Below are 20,080 nucleotides of genomic sequence, written 5' to 3' on the forward strand. Positions count from 1 at the left end.
GTTACAAAGAGGCTGATAGCCACCGTTGTTGCACCTTCCCCCCATTGTTGCAAGCCCCTCCACCTCTAGCTGAAGTGACTTCCAGGAGACTCAAAGGGATAGAGTCTTTCCTCTCCCCCCATCACATCTCACTTTTTCCCCTTTGGGGAACCTGATATTAAAGATTAAGACATCCAAAAACAACTGCATACACAAGGAAAATTAGAAAGTGACTATGCATGCCAAAGGAAAGTCTCAGAAAAGAGCTGAGGAGACAGGCTACAACGATTAAAAAAAAACACAGCAACACAGTAACAAGAAACAGCAAACCCTGGGGAAGGGGAAGAATCTATTTTCCAAAGTTGTTACATTATTAGATTCAAATGTCCAGTGTTCAACAACAGAAGAAAAATCACAAGGCATACAAAGAAACAGGAAAGTATGATACATTCAAAGGAAAAGAATAAACCAACAGCCACCTACCCTGAAAAACACCTAATGGCAGATATGCCAGATAAAGACTTTAAAATGACTGTATTAAAGATGCTCAAAGCACTAAAGGAAGATGCAGAGAAAGAAAGAAAACAAATATGTGCACAACATGAAAATATTAATAGATAGAAAACCTAAAAAGAAACCAAAAAAATTCTAGAGATGAAAAGTACAAGGGAAATGAAACATTCACTACACAGATTCAAAGACAGATTTGAGCACACAGAGGAAACAATCAGTGAACTTGAAGATTGTACAATGGAAATTTTTGAGGCTGAGGAACAAAAAGAAAAGCAAATAGAGCCTAAGGGACTGGAAGAACACCATTAAGTGGAACAACATATGGTAGTCCCAGAAGGATAAGAAATAGAGAATGGGGCAGAGAGAATATTTGAAGAAATGCTCTCTAATACTTCCCAAATTTGATGAAAGACATGACTATAAACATCCAAAAAATTCAACCAACTCCAAGTAATTTGAATTCAAAGACCTACATCAAGACACATTACAATCACACTTTCAAAAGACAAGGAGAGAATCTTAAACACAGCAAGAGAGAAGTGAATCATTACATACAAGGGATCCTCAATAACAATAACAGCAGTTTTCTCATCAGAAACTTGAGGCCAGAAACAGTGGGCCAAAATGTTCAAAGCGATAAAAGAAAAATCTGTTAATCAAGAATCCTATAACTGGCAAAACTGTCCTTCAAAAATGAGAGAGAAATGAAAACCTTCCCAGATACACAAAAGTCAAGGGAGTTCATGACCACCAGACCAGCCCTACAAAAAATGTTCAAGGGATTCCTGCGAGGTAAAATGAAAGGACACTAAACAATAACTCAAAGCCATATGGAGAAATAAATATCTCAATAAAGATAAATACATGGCTAATTATAAAAGCTAGAATTATTGTAACAGTGGTTTGTAAATACTGCACTTTTTATTTGTTTTCTACATGATTTAAGAGACTAATACATTTAAAGAAAAAATTATTAGTGTAAAAACTAGTATTACTGTAAATTTGGCATGTAACTCCAAATCTTGTTTTCTACATCATGTAGGAGACTAATGAATTTAAAAGAATTATTAGCTTATATTTTTGGGGACAAATTTATAAAGATGTAATGCTGTGAAAACAACAAGCAAAAGGGGTTGGTCAGAGCTTTAAAGGAGCAGAGTATATGTGTGCTATTGAAGTTAAACTAGTATAAAATCAAATTACAGTGTTATATCACGTTCCCCCAAAAATAAGACCTAGCCAGACAATCAGCTCTAATGCAACTTTTGGAGCAAAAATTAATATAAGACCCAGTCTTATTTTACTGTAATATAAGACAGGGTCTTACATAATATGATATAACATAAGACAAGGTCTTATGTTAATTTTTGCTCCAAAAGATGCATTAGAGCTGATTGTCCAGCTAGGTCTTATTTTCAGGGAAACATGGTAACTTTAGGATGTTAAATGTAATCCCCATGGTGACCACAAAGAAAATAGCTATTGAACATACACAAAAGGAAATGAGAAAGGAATTTAAACATTTCACTACAAAAAAATCAACTGAAGACAATAATGCAGGAAATGAGGGACAAAATAGCTGTAGAGTATATAGAAAATAAATACCACAATGACAAAAGCAAGTCTTTCCTTATCAGTAATTATTTTAAATGTAATTGAATTAAAATCTCCAATCAAAAGACAGAAATTAGCAGAGTTGATAAAACACATGACCCAACTATATACTGTCTACAAGAGACTCACTTGAGATCCAAAGATACAAACGGGGTAAAAGTAAAAAGGTGGAAAAAGATATTCCATACAAAGAGTAACCAAAAGAGAACAGGGATGGCTACACTGATATCAGACAAACTAGACTTTAAATCAAAAAAGGTTACAAAAGAGGACATTATATATTAATAAGAGGTTCAATACAGCAAGAAGACATACAATTATAAAAATACACCTAATGACAGACCATCAAAATATATGAAGCAAAAACTGAAAGACTGAAGGGAGAAATAGTTCTACAATAAAAGCTAGAGACTTCAATATCCCACTCATAATAATGTATAGCACAACCAGAAGATAAATAGGGAAACAGAGGACTTGAACAAGATAATGAACCAACTACATCTCAAAGACATACAGGACACTCTACCCAACAACAGCATATATATTCTTCTCAAGTGCATATGGGACATTTTCCAGGATAGATCATATGTTAGGCCACAAAATAAGTCTTAGTAAATTTTAGAAGATAGATATCATACAAAGTATCTCCTCTGACCAAAACAGGATGCAGTTACAGAACAATTTTAAAAAGTAAAACTGGAAAATTCAAGAAATTGTGTAAATTAGACAATACACTTTTAAATAATCAATGAATTAAAGGATAAATCATAGGAGAAATTAGGAAATACTTAGAGACAAATGAAAATGAGAACACAACATACAAAAACTTACAGGACACAGCAAGAGCAGTTCTAAGGGGGAAATGTATAGCTATAAACACATTAAAAACAGAAAGATCTCAAATCAACAACTTAACTTTACTACTTAAGGAACTGGAAAAAGAACAAACTAAACTCAAAGCTAGCAGAAGGAAGGAAATAATAAAGACTAGAGCAGAAATAAATGACATAGAGAATTAAAAAAACAGTGAAGAAAATCAATGAACCCAAAAGTTGGCTTTTTCAAAAGATCAACAAATTTAACAAACCTTTAACTAGATGGACTAAGAAAAAAAGAGAAGACTCAAATTACTAAAGTCAGAAACGAAAGTAGGACATTATTACTAATTCTATAAAAGTAAAAAGGAGAAACATAAGAGTGCTATGAATAACTGTATGCCAAAAAATCAGATAACCTAGATGAAATGAACAAATTCCTTGAAACACAAAACCTACCAAAATTAAATCACAAAGAAGTAAAAAATAGAAAACCTATATAAACCTATAACAATAAGAAAATAGAATCAGCAGTCAAAAATCTCCCAACAAAGAAAAGTCCTGGGCCTGAAAGATTCACTGGTAAATTCTACCAAACATTTAAAGAACTCATACCAATCCTCAAACTTTTCCAAAAAAAGTTGAAGAAGAGGGAACACTTCCGAGCTCATTCTATGAGGCCAGTATGACACTGATACCAAAACAAGACAAACACACTACAAGAAAAGAAAACTGCAGGTGAGTATCACTTAGGAATATTGATACAAAAATCCTCAACAAAATACTAGCAAAAAGAATTGGCATATATTAAAAGAATTATATGCCATGACCAAGTGAGATTTATTCCTGGAATTCAATGATGGTTCAACGTATGAAAATCAATCAGTATAAGATACCGTATCAACAAAATGAAGGAAAAATACCACATGATCATCTCAACTGATGCAGAAAAATCATTTGACAAAATTCAACACTCTTTCGTGATTAACAACTCAACAAAACAGGAATAGAAGAAAACTGCCTCAACATAATAAAAGCTATGTATTAAAAACCCACAGCAAACATCATATTTTCAAGGGTGAAATTTTCAAGGGTGAAAATTTTAAAGCTTGTCTTCTAAGATCAGTAACAAGGCAAGGATACCTAACTTCACCATTTCCATTCAACATAGTACTGGAAGTTCTAACCAGAGCAATTAGGCAAGAAAAAGAAATAACTGGAAAGGCATCCAAATTGGAAAGGAGGAACTAAAATGATCTCTTTGCAGATATGTTCCTATATGTAGAAAACTCTAAAGACTCTACAAACAGACTGTTAGAATAAATGAATTCAGCAAAGTAGCAGGATACAAAGTCAAAATGCAAATATCAGTTGTACTTCTACACACACACAATCTGAAAAGAAAATTACAAAAACAATTCCATTTACAATAGCATCAGAAAAATAAAATATTTACAAATTAAAGCAGGATGTGAAAGACTTGTACAGTGAAAACTACTAAACTGCTGAAAGAAATTAAAGACATAAAGAAATGGAAATACATCTTATGTTCATGGATTGGAAGACAGAATATTGTTCAAATGTCAATACTACTCAAAGTTGTCTACAGATTCAATGCAATTCCAATCGAATTCCTGATGACTATCTTTGCAGAAATAGAAAAACTCACCCTAAAATTCATATGGAATATCTAGGGGCTCCAGAACACCAAAACCACCTTGAAAAAGAAGAACAAAATAGAAGGATTCACACTTCCTGATTTTAAAACTTACTACAAAGCTATAATAATCAAAACTGTAATACTAGCATAGAAACAGACATATTGACCAGTGGAATAAAATAGAGAGGTCAGAAATAAACCCTCACATTTATAGTCAAATGATTTTCGACAGGGTACCAAGATCATTCAATGGGAAAAGGACAGCCTTTTCAAAAAATGGTGCTAAGAAAACTAGATATCCATATACAAAAGAATGAAGTTGGACCTCTACTTAACACCACATAAAAAAAATTCAAACGGGACAAGGACCAAAATGTAAGCTCTATTATAAAATAAAACTTTTAAAGAAAATGTCGGACCAAAGCTTCATGACGTTGGATTTTGCAACAACTGCTTGGATATGACATCAAAGACACAAGTAACAAAAGAAGAAAATAGACAAATTAGGCTTCATGAAAATTTAAAAATTTTGTTTATCAAAAGAGTAAAAACGTCAACCCACAGAATGGAAGAAAATATTTGCAAATCCTATATTGGATAAGGGATTAATACCCAGAATATATAAAAAATTTCTAAAACTCAACAAGAAAAAACAAACAATCCAATTCAAAAGTGAACAAAAACTCCAAAGAAGACAAAGGCCAATAAACACATGAAAAGATGTTCAACACCACTAATCATTAGGAAAATGCAAATCAAAACCACAGTGAGATACCACCTCACACCTGTCAGAGTGGTTATTATAAAAAACCAAAAGACAACAAGTGTTGGTGAGGATGTGGAGAAATCGGAACCCTTGTGCATTGTTGGTGGCAATGTAAAATGGTACAACTGGTGTGGAAAACAGTAGGGCGGGTCCTCAAAAAATTTGATAGAATTACCGTAAGATTCAGCAATTCCACTTCTGGGTATATACTCAAAAGAATTGCAAGCAGGGTCTTGAAGAGATATTTGTACACCATTGTTCATAGCAGTATTAAGGAGAAACATAGAGACATACAACTGCTAAAACATGGAAGCAACCCCAGTGTTCAACAGGTGAATAAATAAGCAAAATGTGGTATATACACACAATGGAATATTACTTGCTATAACAAGTAGTAATCACAAGTGAGAATGTGGAGAACTTAGAAACCTTGTGCATTGCTGATGGGAATTTAAAATGGTATAGTCACTGTGGAAAACAGGTAGGCCCTCAAAAAGTAAAACAGAATTACCATATGAGCCATCAATTCTATTCCCAGGTACATAGCCAAAAGAATTGAAAGCAGAGACTCAAACAGATACTTATACATCAATGTTCATAGCAACATTATTCAAAATAGGTGGAAAGAATCTAAATGGATTTTTCAAAAATGTTATATACATACAATAGAATCTTATTTAGCCATAAAAAGGAATAAACATCTAATATATGCTACAACATGGATGAACCTTGAAAACGTAATTCTAAGTGAAATAAGTCATTCCACAAAAGAACAAATACTGTATGATCCCATTTATATATATAGAATAGGCAAATTAACAGAGACAGAAAGTATAATAAAGATTACAGGAGCTGGAGGGAAATGAGTTATTTTTATTTATTTATTTATTGGCAATTGTTAGTGGAATTATATAGATTTCAGGTGTACAATTCTGTATTACATCATCTATAAATCCCATTGTGTGTTCACCACCCAGAGTCAGTTCTCCTTCCATCACCATATATTTGATCCCCCTTACCCTCATCTCCCACCCCTCACCCTCCACCCCCCTTACCCTCTGGTAACCACTAAACTATTGTCTGTGTCTATGAGTTTCTGTTTCTCATTTGTTTGTCTTGTTCTTTTGTTGTTTTTGGTTTATATACCACATATCAGTGAAATCACATGGTTCTCTGCTTTTTCTGTCTGACTTACTTCGCTTAAGAAGTTGTGGTATATGAGTTATTTTTTAATGGGCACAGAGTTTCTGTTTGGGATGATGAAAAGGTCTAGAAATGGACAGCGGTGATAGTTGTGCAACATTCTGAATGTACTTAATGCCAATGAACTGTATACTTAAAAAAATGGTTAAAGTGGTGAATTTTATATTATACAATTTGCTATAATAAACATTTTTTAAATTTTGAGGGAAAAAAACAGAGTATTAAAAAATTCAGATATAAGTTAACCAAATACTAACATGACCTGTTAGTACAGTATTCAAACAGAATTCCCTCCCTTCCTTCCTTCCTTCTTTCCTTTCTTCCATACTTCCTCCATCTCTCCCATCCTTTCTTTTTTCCTCCCCCTCTCGCTTTCTCCAGTTCTATAGCAAATAACTAAACATTCTGGAGAAGACAGATGTGTGAGGGAACTATAATGAGAATTTAATTTTTAAAAGATAAGTCATATCACAACAAGCACTGCCCAAATGAGGTAATCTAGAGCAGGGATTATAAACAAATAGCAGGCAGAACCAAAGACCCAGGAGTATTTTCTATCTTCAGTAAAAGGGAAAACGAAGAAAGAACAAAAATATATGTGTAAGAGCTAAATTTGTAAGTCATTCAGTTCAATAAGAACTCCTTGTAACTACCTTAAAGAGTAAGATGAGTTAAATTATTCAGGCAGGGCCAGTTTCACTGGCTGTGAACTACTAGGCAAGGAAACAAAGCAGCATAGCCTGGATTCCATGCCAGCGTAAGGTCAAGGATCACGTCTTACACTATCTCTAAAAGTATAATCTTCCACTCTAGCTTCCCAACCGGCAGACATAATTAGTGGGAAATCAATTTAAAACTCTATGAGCGTGGTCCTCAATAAATGGTAACTCCGGATTTCCCAACCTAGTATCTCATATAAAAAACAAGCCAGTTTTAAGCATACTCTCCTCCTGATTACCACTCAATTGTTTCATATCTCCAAGAAAAAGGTTTAGGGCCAAAGAACAATGTTTACATTCTTCAACCTTTCATTTGACAAGAATCATCTATAAACAAAACTTTAAGACCTCAGGATAGACCCAGCTTATTAATGATTCTTTAAAAAAATCATAATGCCACCGTTACGATTATAACTGGCAGAAATGGTCTCCTAAGATGCGTTCCAACTCTAATTAAAACAGGGCTGTCCCAGAGCTCCCATTTAACTTTAATTCATATTAAAATAACTTAGAGGACCTACTCAATATATGGAACAACTGCCTTAAATCTGGTTGGTTATACACTAGCATCTTCCCCCTTCCATAAGCCACAAAGGTTTGAAGTGAAAAATGTGCTGAGGGAGACAGGCAGGATCCAAATTTATCAACATAAATAGCGTTTTTCCAGAACAGCAATGAAACTGTTTCTAAAATGAGATTCTGCTGTAGTTAGCCAAGCTATTTAAAAGGTGGGCACTAAAAAGATTCTGCCCATCAATAACCATATTGGTGGAACTAACTGAAGCTGTAAGAACAACATCTATTTGGAAACTGATTGTAATCAATGTTGAACAGCTTGAACTCCCATTGCCTTTCACTTAATTATCCATATTATTTGAGATCTGGAAGAGATTCCAAATATTTCCATGGTTTCCTCCACTTCATTCAAACTTCTCTGAGCTACTCTACCTAGAAACAGAACCACTTTTCACTCCATTCATTCAGCTTTCCTTTATTAATGGCACTGATCATGGCCTGACATTCTATTATATACTTGTTTACTGTTTCTTGTCTAGCTCTCGCACCAGCATATCAGCTCCATAGTACAGGGGCCGTCTGTGTGTTTGCTCTTGTAACCCAGCACCAAAGGCATCGGCACAGACTAGGCCCTTGGGAACCCCTGTATTTGTTTACTGATGGACTGAATTCTTTCCCCACCTTTTAGCTTAGATATGAGATTATCTGAGGCTCAGAGAGTGAAGTGACTTGGCCAAGGAAACTAGATAATTGGAATGAAAGCTGGCCTTAAACCCAGGCCTCTTAATTTCCTGTCATCCTTCCAAAGTAGATGCAATTATGCCACTACCTGCTTTTGATAGCTCCCCATTGCCTAAAAATGTCAGCTCTCTTTAGTTTTTCAAGTCTCTCCAAATTTCACCTGACTCACTTATCTATCTTGCCTCCTGACACACCCTTACATGCCCCATGTTCCTGCCATGTCATCACACCATGGCTTTCATGCTTGCCATATCTTTGATCACTCTGTTCCCTGCTTCTAGAATACCTTTCCACCTGTCAAAATTCTACCCATCCTTTAAGACCCAGCTCAAATATCACTTTCTCTGTGGGTATCCTCCTTCTCTTTTCTCATTCTACTCTTTTTCACCAAAATAATCACTCCTTCCTCTAAGTTCCAATAGCACTTTGACCTTCTATCGTAGCACACTTTACATTCCATCTTGTCTTTCTTCTTTACTAGAGTGTGAGTTCTTCATTTTTATATTCACTAGCAACTCCACAGCACCTGTGATAAACAACAGGAGCAGGGAAAAAAGGAGGGAATACAGGGGACATGTGCTACCCTTCCATGTTCAATGTGATTCCCAATGACAACAAGCCTCCCAGTATCCTAAATAACTGTCCCAATGACCCAAAGTTAGTGCTAGAAATGGGATATGACATTTAACATGACAACACATGAAATCAGCTGGTGAATTGTAGAATATAAATTACATTGCACTCATTCTACGACAATGCTTCTGTCAAATTCGTTCTGTAAAAATACTACATTCTTTTCCCATATTAGAAACTACAACAACAGTTATCAATACTTTGGGCTAAGATCTACCATGTTTCCCGGAAAATAAGACCTAGCCAGACAATCAGCTCTAAGGCATCTTTTGGAGCAAAAATTAATATAAGACCAGGTATTATATCATATTATATTATATATATTATAGTATAGTATATTATAGTAATTATATTATATTAATTATATGATATGATATATGATATATTATATAAAACCCAATCTTATAGTAAAATAAGACCAGATCTTATATTAATTTTTTTCTCCAAAAGACGCATTAGAGCTGAGTGTCAGGCTAGGTCTTATTTTCGGGGAAACACGGTACCATTGTCGCATTCAAATGATCTGTACTCCCCCAACCTTTGTTCTTTTCATGCTATGACCATGGTGCCCAGCACACGGTGTGTGCTCAATATATGTTTGCTGACATGACATAAACTTGGTTTATCAGATGCCTTGGGCTGGATGGGAGGTGGATGGTCATGCTACTTTGCCTTAAACTCCACATCAAGGACACAGTTACTTACTTAGGACCGCTTGAAAGAAACCATTCAGATTGCTACCTCGTTTTGTTTCTCTGGACCCAGGATCAACTGGGGTTGTTTGTAACAGACAAAAAGCATAGAAAAATGATAACCTGGAAATACTTTTAAAAGCCACCATTCTGGAAGGAATCACTTATCTTCTTTCAACCCCCACACCACCCTTCGTGAAAGGTAAATCCATGCACATTAGTAGCTAGTATGGATGATGACATTAAAATTGAAGTGTCAGAGGTTGCCTAACAAAGTCGTTGTTCAGTAGTATTATTGGGTCACTGATAACAAACTGATAATGACTTAGAACTCTGTGCGGGCCAAAAAGAAAGACTAAATCTGATGCTGCATAAAGTGAACATCTTTTAAGATGTTAATTTCAGCTGACTATGTTGATTAGTCAAACAAAAATCTCAACTAAAAATAACAGATAACAAATTTCTTCTTTTTAATCTTTGCCAATTAAAGACCATTCTTTTCACAAAACTGAAGGAAACCCACATTCTGGGGCTACCGCTTTCGCACCAGTCAACTCTGGCTATTTCTTCCTCAGCTGGAACATCAGGGGCACCCATGGGTAAGAAATAGTAACTAAATGCTCATAAGCTTTTTCTTCGGAACACTTGTTAAGAAATCTCTCTTCACTCAGCTCTCCTCCACCCAAAAGACACACAGCCTGAAAACTTTGCTGCTTTGCTCATCAAGGTTTATTCAAAACTATCTGAAATCTTCTTTGTAATGAGAAATACATATTAAAGTATCCGCTTGAATGAGTACCATACCTTATTTACCCCAGAGTTACAACTGTTAATGTCTAATATTTTAATGTGCTTTCCTCAGACGTAAATAAAGCTGTAGGGCCTCTGACCTATATAGGAAGGTAAAACTGATCTAAACATCAATATTATAAACACAATGAACTCCCCTTCCTACATGTGTGTACACACACACACACACACACACAAACTGGCATTACACCTAATATGCAATGAACTCAGGCACAGATCTTACAACATAACGATAACTGCCACGCACTAAATGGTCCTCTAATGGTTCAAAGAGTTCCATCTTACTGAGCATCTAACCTATTAGCAGGGAGAGATTACAAGCAATGGAAAGAACTCAGCTCAGTTACTTAACCTCTGAACCTTAGCCTTCTCATCTATAAAATGAGGGGTTGGTCAAGAACAGCGCTGCCCAACAGAAATATAATGCAAGCCACATATGTAGTTTTTCATTTTCCAGTATGCATATTTTAAAGAGCAAAAGCAGGTAAGATTAATTTTAATGATGTTTTATTCAAGCTAACATATCTAAAATATTAGTTTAACATGTAATCAATATTTTAAAAGTATTAATGACATTTTGCATTCTCTTTTCATGCCAAGTGTTTGAAACTTCCAGCACGTCTCAGTTTGGATAAGCCATATGTCAAATGCTCAATAGCCACCTGAAACCAGTGGCTGCCGTATGACAGGACAGGTCTAGATGACCTCTGACATTTCTCTCAACACTAGAAGTAATTTTAATAAAGGGACTATGAGATTCATAGATCAGGAATACTTAGAAAAACTATAAATACTCTCTATTTATTCTCATTCAAAATGGCACTTGGCTTTGTTTACACTTTTATTTTTTAATTCAATGGAGCTGGATTTGTAAACAACAGTGTAGGAGGTCTGTTCTACTACTTGCATGCAGACTTACCCTGTTCTCACTAGCACAGCCACTGTCCTACAAACCTAGAAGGAGGTTAAGAACATTCAGGACAATGTATAACTGCTGAACGAATGAGACTCCTAAAAATTCCTAACTAAAGAAAAAATAATGTTAAAAATAAGAATTCAACAGAAATGACAAAAATATTTGATAATCATGTTACCTTCCACATATTAAGATAATACATGAAACACAAATTTGCACATGCTTTTGGAACTGTTTCTCTAAATGCAATCATTTAGGGCAGCCTGGAATTCATCAGCAGTGGCTTAGCAGATCTGCTGAATCTGTCACAAGCTTCCCTAAAAACATCAGCTGTGGCCCCCACCTGAGACCATGAATGGCCTTCACAATGGATTTCTGATGTTTCCTCTTCCAAATACAGTGATCTTGGGACCATGGCCTTTCCTTTTGGTTTCTCCCAAATGAGGACACCCTGGGCTAACAATTATATACAAGAATTTTTAGATGATTTATTCAATCCAGCTTATTTTAGATTCAGTAATAACCAAGTTCCTCTATTGCAGCCCATCACCCCACCTGCTCCCCATCTCCCACTTAATGCCAACCAATTCCCCACCAGGTGAGTGGGACGAGACCAGTGGAGCTCTGGGTGGGTTGTTCTTACTTTTCCTGGTAAAAAGCCCTACACCTTTTTAGCAAGTTTTCCTTCCTTTATCGTTACTGGGAATAATTCCTCTGAGCAGCTGCTATCTGCTCTTAAATTCTAATGACCTGTCTTTACTGAGCTGAGTACTTACTTCTGATCTAAATATTTCCCAAAGTGTTTCAGGGATGCAGTTTCTGTATCTTTTACTCAAATACTTAATATTTAAGTCCATAATGGTTTCAGAAGCAAGTTTATTGAAATTTCCACTTAAGCCTCAAAAAAATTATTTGAAACATTCTACAAACATATGGAAGAGCTAGTGAAGAATTTAAAATCTGAGTAACAATATTTCTGTTTTTCATTTCTGACATTTTAAATGGAATCACCTTTCCACATGCACACTTACTAGACTATAAAAGCTATTATATATGGTTGTGCTATTTGACTTCTTAAATATTTCTGGTAACATGTGACTGCAAGGCATTTGACATCTCCTCAACGTTTTTACTCAGTTTTATTTCATAAAGTTACTTAAAATGATATTTTAAAATTTATGGATTAAGAGTTTGTAATCTTGCACTTCTTATATATCTGTAGAAATCATACACATCTGTTAACCTGAAATATGCATATGTATCTGCCTCAAAACCACTAGTACAAGTAAATAGCTAAATTGATTTTGCTCTCCTATCTCTAAGAATTTTCACATCAAGAATAAAAGTAGTACAAAATGTAGTGGTAACTGAGTTTAGTATCTGCCTGAACATACAAATTACAGTGAACACTCAATGGCTGGAATTTTTTTTTAAATATATAATCAATTAACGGGGTGCTCGCTTCGGCAGCACATATACAATCCATTAAGGGTTAAGAGTTAGACAAAAGAAATAAATTACTAAAATAAGCATAAAACGTAAGTTCACCACATTTGTACACAATCTCATTAGGGACAAAACGATTTTTTGAGGGCTAACCTCAGCATGAAATCTGATATTCAACAATAAACGAAATAGTACATTCATTGTTATCTAATCTTAATAGAAAATGAGGACTGATGAAGAGAAATAAATGGATTTTCAAACCTCATTAATAAACCATGAAATGGCTGTTCTTTGTCATGAGCTACACGAACTGATTTCAAAAACTATCAGTTTGAAAAGACAAACCTTAATTCAATAAATAAACTGTTTAAACAAACTGTAAAGCTCCATGTACACAGAAGCTACGATGCAAAAGCAGGAGCATATTTATATATCTTTAAGCACCTGGTAATCGTCTTATTCATAAGATACACTCCTACATAACGACAGTAATATGCAAACCAGACACTACAAGTCAATCTACAAGACATAGTATGAAAAAAACAGTGAAATTTGCCTTTCATTGTCACTTAATCATGTATTTGTATTCTAAGTACTATTTATAAAATATATTTCTTTAACATTCTTTCTCAGTATTTTTAAAAGAGAAAAGTCCCAGAAATACCCACATTTTGAAATTAAAATACTGCTAAAAATTTAAGAAATACTTGCAAAAACTGAAATACAAAAAAAATAAATTAATAGGACAGTTATCGGTGGTTTCTTATAAGTATTTTACATAAATACTTTACTGCCTGGTGAGTCTGAGACAAATCAATACACTGTAAAGTACTCTTTGCAGCTCTTAAGTCTTCATTTTGTGCCTAACAAAAGCTGACACTCATTCGTAATGAAGTATTTTTATAGTTACATAGTTTTCCTGTCTCTTCTGAAGATATATTACACCTGTGGGTGCTCAATAAAACTGACCAATTAATTGAATCTACCATAAAAACCTGAGAAGCTATTCTGAAATATTTACATTAAGGACCAGCAAAGTCAAAATAAATTACTAGTTTACCCAGTATGCCTTCTTACTTTACTAAGTTCAAAATTGTCTTCAAATGGGTTCTTTTAAAGGAAACTATAAAAGATGTACCACAACAGGTAAATTCTCAATATCGCCATTCAAATTTACCTAAAAGAAGAAATGATACTGTCGTGCAGGGAGGCCTGCGGGGTCTCTGCTCCCGCTCCCCATACAAGAACGCAGGATATGGTGAGGCCAAAAAGGAACACCCACGGAGCCATAGGTAGGGGAGTCATACCACTACGGTCTCACTGGAGGCTGGGTTCACTGGACGTGTGACCTGCTGTCCGTTTTGTCTGCAACCCACCGACGACTCTCTTTCACTCTCCTCCACTCTCCTCGGCTCTCCTTTGTAGCCACAGCAGTTATATTAGTGGCTAATGGCTCAATGGCTACAGCTGATGGCCAACCAGCCCCAGCTGATGGCCATCTACTACCCCAGCCAGCACCCCTCCACGTGAGGCCGAGTGCCTGTAAACTACTTTCTGGGGCTCTGCCCCCACAGATACATCCTCAGAAATCACGGTGAGAGAACATCAGAACAGAGTGTAGGGGAAAGCAGAGAGCTTTGGGGTCAAACAAAGCTCCATCTCTTTGAATTTTTGCTCCATCTCTTACTAACTTTATGATGTGGGGCAAGTAAATAAAACCTCTGAGTCTTAATTTCAATTAACAAATGGAAACACAAGGCCAAACTACAGGCTGTTGTGAGCACTAAATTAGATAACATATATAAATAGGCTGATTGGCACAGTACCTAGTCCATAATAAATACTCAATAAATGACTGTAATTACTAAGAAATGTTTAAAAACCTATATTCAGTGTAATTTAATATTCAAATTCCAACTGATATTGTAAATCATTAGAAGGAAAAATATAAAGATTCAATAACAGATTTTTTTTTAATGCACTTAACCTGATTATCCTTTACATTAGTGGTTTTCAAACTGCAGGTGCTGACCCACCCATTAATGGATGTGAAATCATTTAGTGGATCTCAACCAGCATTTCTAAATAGAATAAAAAATATAAGAACGCATTGTACATAGGAAGTCTAAGTATTGATTCATGAATTTTTTATAAAATTAAACACATTTTGTAATGTATCTGTAAACTGAATAACAACATAAAACACATCTCTTACTGTGCTAAAAAGTTTAAAAACCACTGCTTCACATTATAATAACAACAATTATTGACACTGAATGCTTAGTTTCTACTAGACATTGTGCTAGGCACATATGCTATTTCATCTTCCCCCAAATCCTGTAAGGTAGGTACTATAACTTTCTCAATTTTACTAATGAGGAAACTGAGACTTAGATTAAGTCACTGCCAAGGATGCAGAGCTGGTAACTGGTAAATCCAGGGTTCAAATTTAGTCACAGACTCCAGAACTTGCACATTTAACTACTTCATAAGTAGCAGGTTGTAAAATATAACTTTTCCTGATAGAAAAGTTATTCAAAATGTAGACTTTTTCATGAGGCCTACTTCCAGAGTGATTTTCTAGAGGTACAGCATATCTTGGAGAAGGCAGTGTGATTCAGAGGTGAAAGTACTAGGCATGAGATCCAGCTTTGGTCCCTGGCATGGCTGCTTCAGTGGCGAAGAGTTGGCAAGTCATTTAATCGCACTGTGTCTGGATTTCCTCACCTACAAAACGGGAATGATAATATCTGCCCTGCCTCCCCACAGGCCATTGTGAGGAAGTATATGTACATATAACAAGTGAAATGTTCCTTTGTGCTACTCAGTTATATGAGATGATCATTAATACCACCCAAGGGGCCCCATTCATTATAGAAACATACATCAAATAGCATCAAAAAAAGGAAGGTCACCAGGCTTTTATAAACTGTATGTGGAAACACTATGCACAGTTCTTGGCACATCGTAGGCTTTCAGTAAATGTTCATTAAACTAAAAGAAGTAAACCAACTTGATTTTTATCATGTTTTACCCATTTGTATTGTATTTTTCATTAATTCATCCTTTCTACAACAATTTAGCACATATTTAGTATATACCAGATTAGAAATGTAGACTACAAAAAAAAAGACTAAGACCATCCCTTGCCCTGGAGAATTTCATATTAATTCGAATTAATTTTTCCAATATTGTGTAAGAGAAAATTGTAAAATACAGTCTCCTCATCTAGTAGTAGTAGTAGTAGTAGTAGTAGTAGTAGTAGTAATAATAGTAATAATAATAATAATAATTTACCTTTATTATAGTGCTTTATAGTTTAGAAAGAACTACAGGCATGCCTCGGAGATATTGCAGGTTCCATTCTAGGCCACCGCAATAAAGTGAGTAGTGATCTTTTTGCAGGTAGAGGGCCTTGCTTTTAATTTGTTAAAAAAAAAAAAAAATGCAACACCTGTGAAGCGCAATAAAGCTGAGCTCAATAAAAGGAGGTATACCTGTGTGTGGTAGCTTTTGTTTCTCACACCAATTGCCTTAATACATTAAGTCTGTATTATTATCTTCCTGACTCCAAATTCAGTGCCAATTACTGCTAAGTCTTTAGAGTGAAAGTTTCTCCATGTTGGAGGTGACTGTAAAAATAAGGTTTTTAAAAAAACACATTTTAAATAATACTGAAAAGGTGTGATCTTGTAGCATGATTTTTTTCCTGTCACATTTCTGAGTTGAAGTAATCGATAATGTAATCATTATCGCCTATATAAATGCATTCTTCAAAATGTTTCTTTAAAAAACCTGCCTTTGATTTTTTTTCCATACAGGCAATTTTCTGTTGAATATTTTGAAGGAGGATTCAGTGTTCTCATAGAATACAGGGGGTAGTAGTAGTGAAAGTGTGCTCCTTTGTTGACTTTTAAAAATTACTCAAAATTGATTGTTTTCAGATTCCTGAGTCACATGCAATGCCAAATAATTGTTAGCCATTGTATACATAATTCAGCAGCTACTATAGGTGATTTTTACAGGGAAACGAAGATTTAATGACAACTTAATGAATTGAAAATTTGCTGCAGGATATTTACTAAGAATGTTTTACTAAAACTGCCTTATCCTTTGTATTCTAACCACTCCCTCTGCATCACCACGAGCCCCAACACACACACACACACACACACACACACACACACACACACCTACACCAGATCAGTTTCCAGATTATTATTCATAAAACCCTATTAAAATTTCACAACACATAGTCGTAGTTACTAGGTTTTGTCCCTCCTCCCAACACCCACGGAATCAACGTGTCTTTAAATATACATAGTCGCTTAAAATCCAGAATTCAGAAAATGATTCCGATGCGTCTATTCTGAGAACATTTAATATAAAATGTAAACGCCTGCCCTCCTGTTTACTGATAACCATGAATAAAAGCCATACCCCACCCACCGTATCCGTAGGATTAGGTGTAATCTCGCCACTACAGAGCTCTGCAAGAAAGGACGGTTATAGAACCAGGAAAACCATCGCCAGAAACCCTGGGAGAAGATAAGGAAAACACATTTTACACCATTGGAAGCGAGCAATCTCCCGGCTCCAGCCCTTGGTAAACAGGGAAAACCTTTGTCCTGCCTTAGCCATCACACCGGGGGCGCATCAGAATTGGGGCAACAAGAGTTGGTGTGAAATGGCTTGGCAGAGGTTAAACAAAGCAATGTAGCGCAGGCGGGGGTAGAGGGCTGCCCCTGGTCAGCGTCCGAGATCTCAGAGTCCAGAGATCCCAGTGTCCGAGATCCCAGACCCTGGTCAACGTCCGAGATCCCAGAGTCTCGCTCGCCTCCACGCCGCAGCCGGGACCCCAGCCGGGGACCCCGGGACAGCATGCCGCGGCGCGGGAAGGAGAGAAGGAATAAGAAGGTCCCACGCTCTCGGCAAGTTCCCGAGGACTCAGCATGTCCGCAGGTTCCCTCGAGTGGGATCCCAAGCGGCTCACACCACGCGCGGGTTCCTCCGGGAGGGTCCGCGCCGCACACGCCGGGACACCGCCCCAAAGTCCACCGCCCGCCTCGCAGACCCCACGCTCCCGTAGCAAGGGCAAGATCGGGGATCCCGGGGCGCCGGGGGGCCCGGCCCCGGGTTTCGTGAGTGGAGGGAAGAAGCCCGCCCGCTGCCCCCATTGTCTGGCTCCCGCCGCGGGCCGCCAGGGCGCTCACCTGAGGTCTCCGCCTGGCGTCGTGGCCGGCAGAGCAGCTGGCGGGTGATGGGTGGTCCTGCGCGGGCGGCAGACGCGGCTGCCCAGCCCGCCGCTGCCCAGCCCGCCGCTGCCCCGCAGCACCACAGCCTCCGCAGCAGCACCAGCAGCGCACCCGCCTCTCAGGCGGCCGCGGCCTCCATTGCTCTCCCCGCCGCCGCCGCCGCGCGGCACTGCGCGCCGGGCCCCGCGCGGCGTGGTCACATGCTCCGCCGGCGCCTCGGGCGCTCGGACCCGCGCCGCCGCCCCGCCCGGCTTCGCCCCTATTCGCGGGGCGCCGCTGCGGGGCACCCGACGCCCCAAGTTCCCTCTTGCGCCCTCCGGCAGTGGCGCGCGCGAGACTGCGCCCCTCCCAGGAGGTGCCCAGACACCGGGAGCCGCAAGGAAGGGCGTGGGGTTGATCACTGCCCTCCCCACCACTGTAAGGGGATGGCCTGAGGTGTGGCTGGGCGCGTGGGGTCTGAGGTTACTGCGATGGGTTCACAGGAGCCTCACATGAGGCAAGAACCCGCGATCGCCAGTCACAACCCCACGCGATGCAAATCCGACCCTTGGTTACCTGGATGAGCCGGAGACTAACGGAAGCGACCCGGACTCAGATTGTTTCGTCCTGCAGAGCCCCGACAGTGAGAAATGGCACTGGGACTCCTGAGAGTCGAACAAGTTTAAAGATGCCACACAGAAATAGAGAAGTTTGGAATCGCTTTGCTGAGTCGCTGTACGTCACAACAGTGACATTGCCATTGGGCATTATTGAGCCTAGCCATAATGAAATTAAATATTGACTTTGATGTTTTAAGGAAAATATTTGTCTTTTCCTTTTGTGGCCTAACTGGAAACACAGACTTTTCCTTCATACTTTTTGCTATGAATATTTCAATGAAACTCTTGTAAATCAATTTTTGGTGATCTTTTTCTTTGTTATTCATGCAAAGATGCTGAATTTAGTATTGTTACTAATCAGGAAATTTAAAACAAAGCAAAAAAAATCCTTAGTGACAAAAGATGCAAACAATGAAAGGTAACCCTAATAAGCTAGAAGTCTCAATGCAAAACACGGGACTAATAATTCAAATGCAGGTGCATGACTTAGAAGGAACAGCTTTGATACTGGGAGAATCTAGTGCATGTTACTTATCCAACTGGGTTTTCCCAGATAAACATTTTAATTCATACCAGGTTGTGTATTTTTGTAAATATAGATTTCATTCAGTTGTTCATTGCTTACATATCCTAAAGTATGCCTGCTTTATTCCAAATAAAGACTAGTGAAGAGTTTTATAAAGGGTTGAGGAAGTTCCTTTGGATTTACTACAGTAGCACTAGAAGTTCCCCAAAGTAAAAAATTAAATCTGTGTACAACATATACCTGAAGTCTTTTTGTTGATATATTATAGTTTTGCCAACTACATGAAAACATACTCTATAAAAAATTCAAGATAACATAAATCAGGTATTGGTCTACTGCCTTTAAATTTTGCCAAGCAAGGTATATCCCAAATAACACACCCTTAAAATATTGAAAGAGTTCTAGAGAACTTATGCTTACATTAGAGCTCTCTAGCTGGACTTGGTGTCTTATGAGCCTCAGAAATCAGACCACACTTTAGACAGGTGCTGTTTTTCCCTCGCTTTTCAAACATAATGGTTCATGGTTTCTACATACATGGCTGTAACAACAGTGTGGCACCTCACACCAGCTATCAGTCCACTATTCCACTTTTGAAATAGCTAACTGCCTATCAGTCAAGACAGATTTTCAGAGAGCATAATACAATACAAAAGAAAGATGGAGAACACTAGGAG

General features: G+C 37.4%; 1 protein-coding gene across 3 annotated transcripts in view; it reads right to left on the reverse strand.

The window, feature by feature from the left end:
• Positions 1-18,588, reverse strand: part of CRACD (capping protein inhibiting regulator of actin dynamics) — a 257,288-nt gene extending 238,700 nt beyond the window's left edge. Inside the window, exon 1 of one of the 3 annotated variants that reach the window (XM_019740144.2) lies at positions 18,237-18,588. The gene's annotated coding sequence lies outside the window, so the exon portion shown is untranslated. The remainder of the gene's footprint in view (positions 1-18,236) is intronic. The other 2 variants (XM_019740149.2, XM_074324517.1) reach the window with 2 other exon arrangements.
• Positions 18,589-20,080: the final 1,492 nt, after the last annotated feature.

Source organism: Rhinolophus sinicus, linkage group LG02 (genome assembly GCF_036562045.2).
Source record: "Rhinolophus sinicus isolate RSC01 linkage group LG02, ASM3656204v1, whole genome shotgun sequence".
NCBI classification, from domain to species: domain Eukaryota; kingdom Metazoa; phylum Chordata; class Mammalia; order Chiroptera; family Rhinolophidae; genus Rhinolophus; species Rhinolophus sinicus.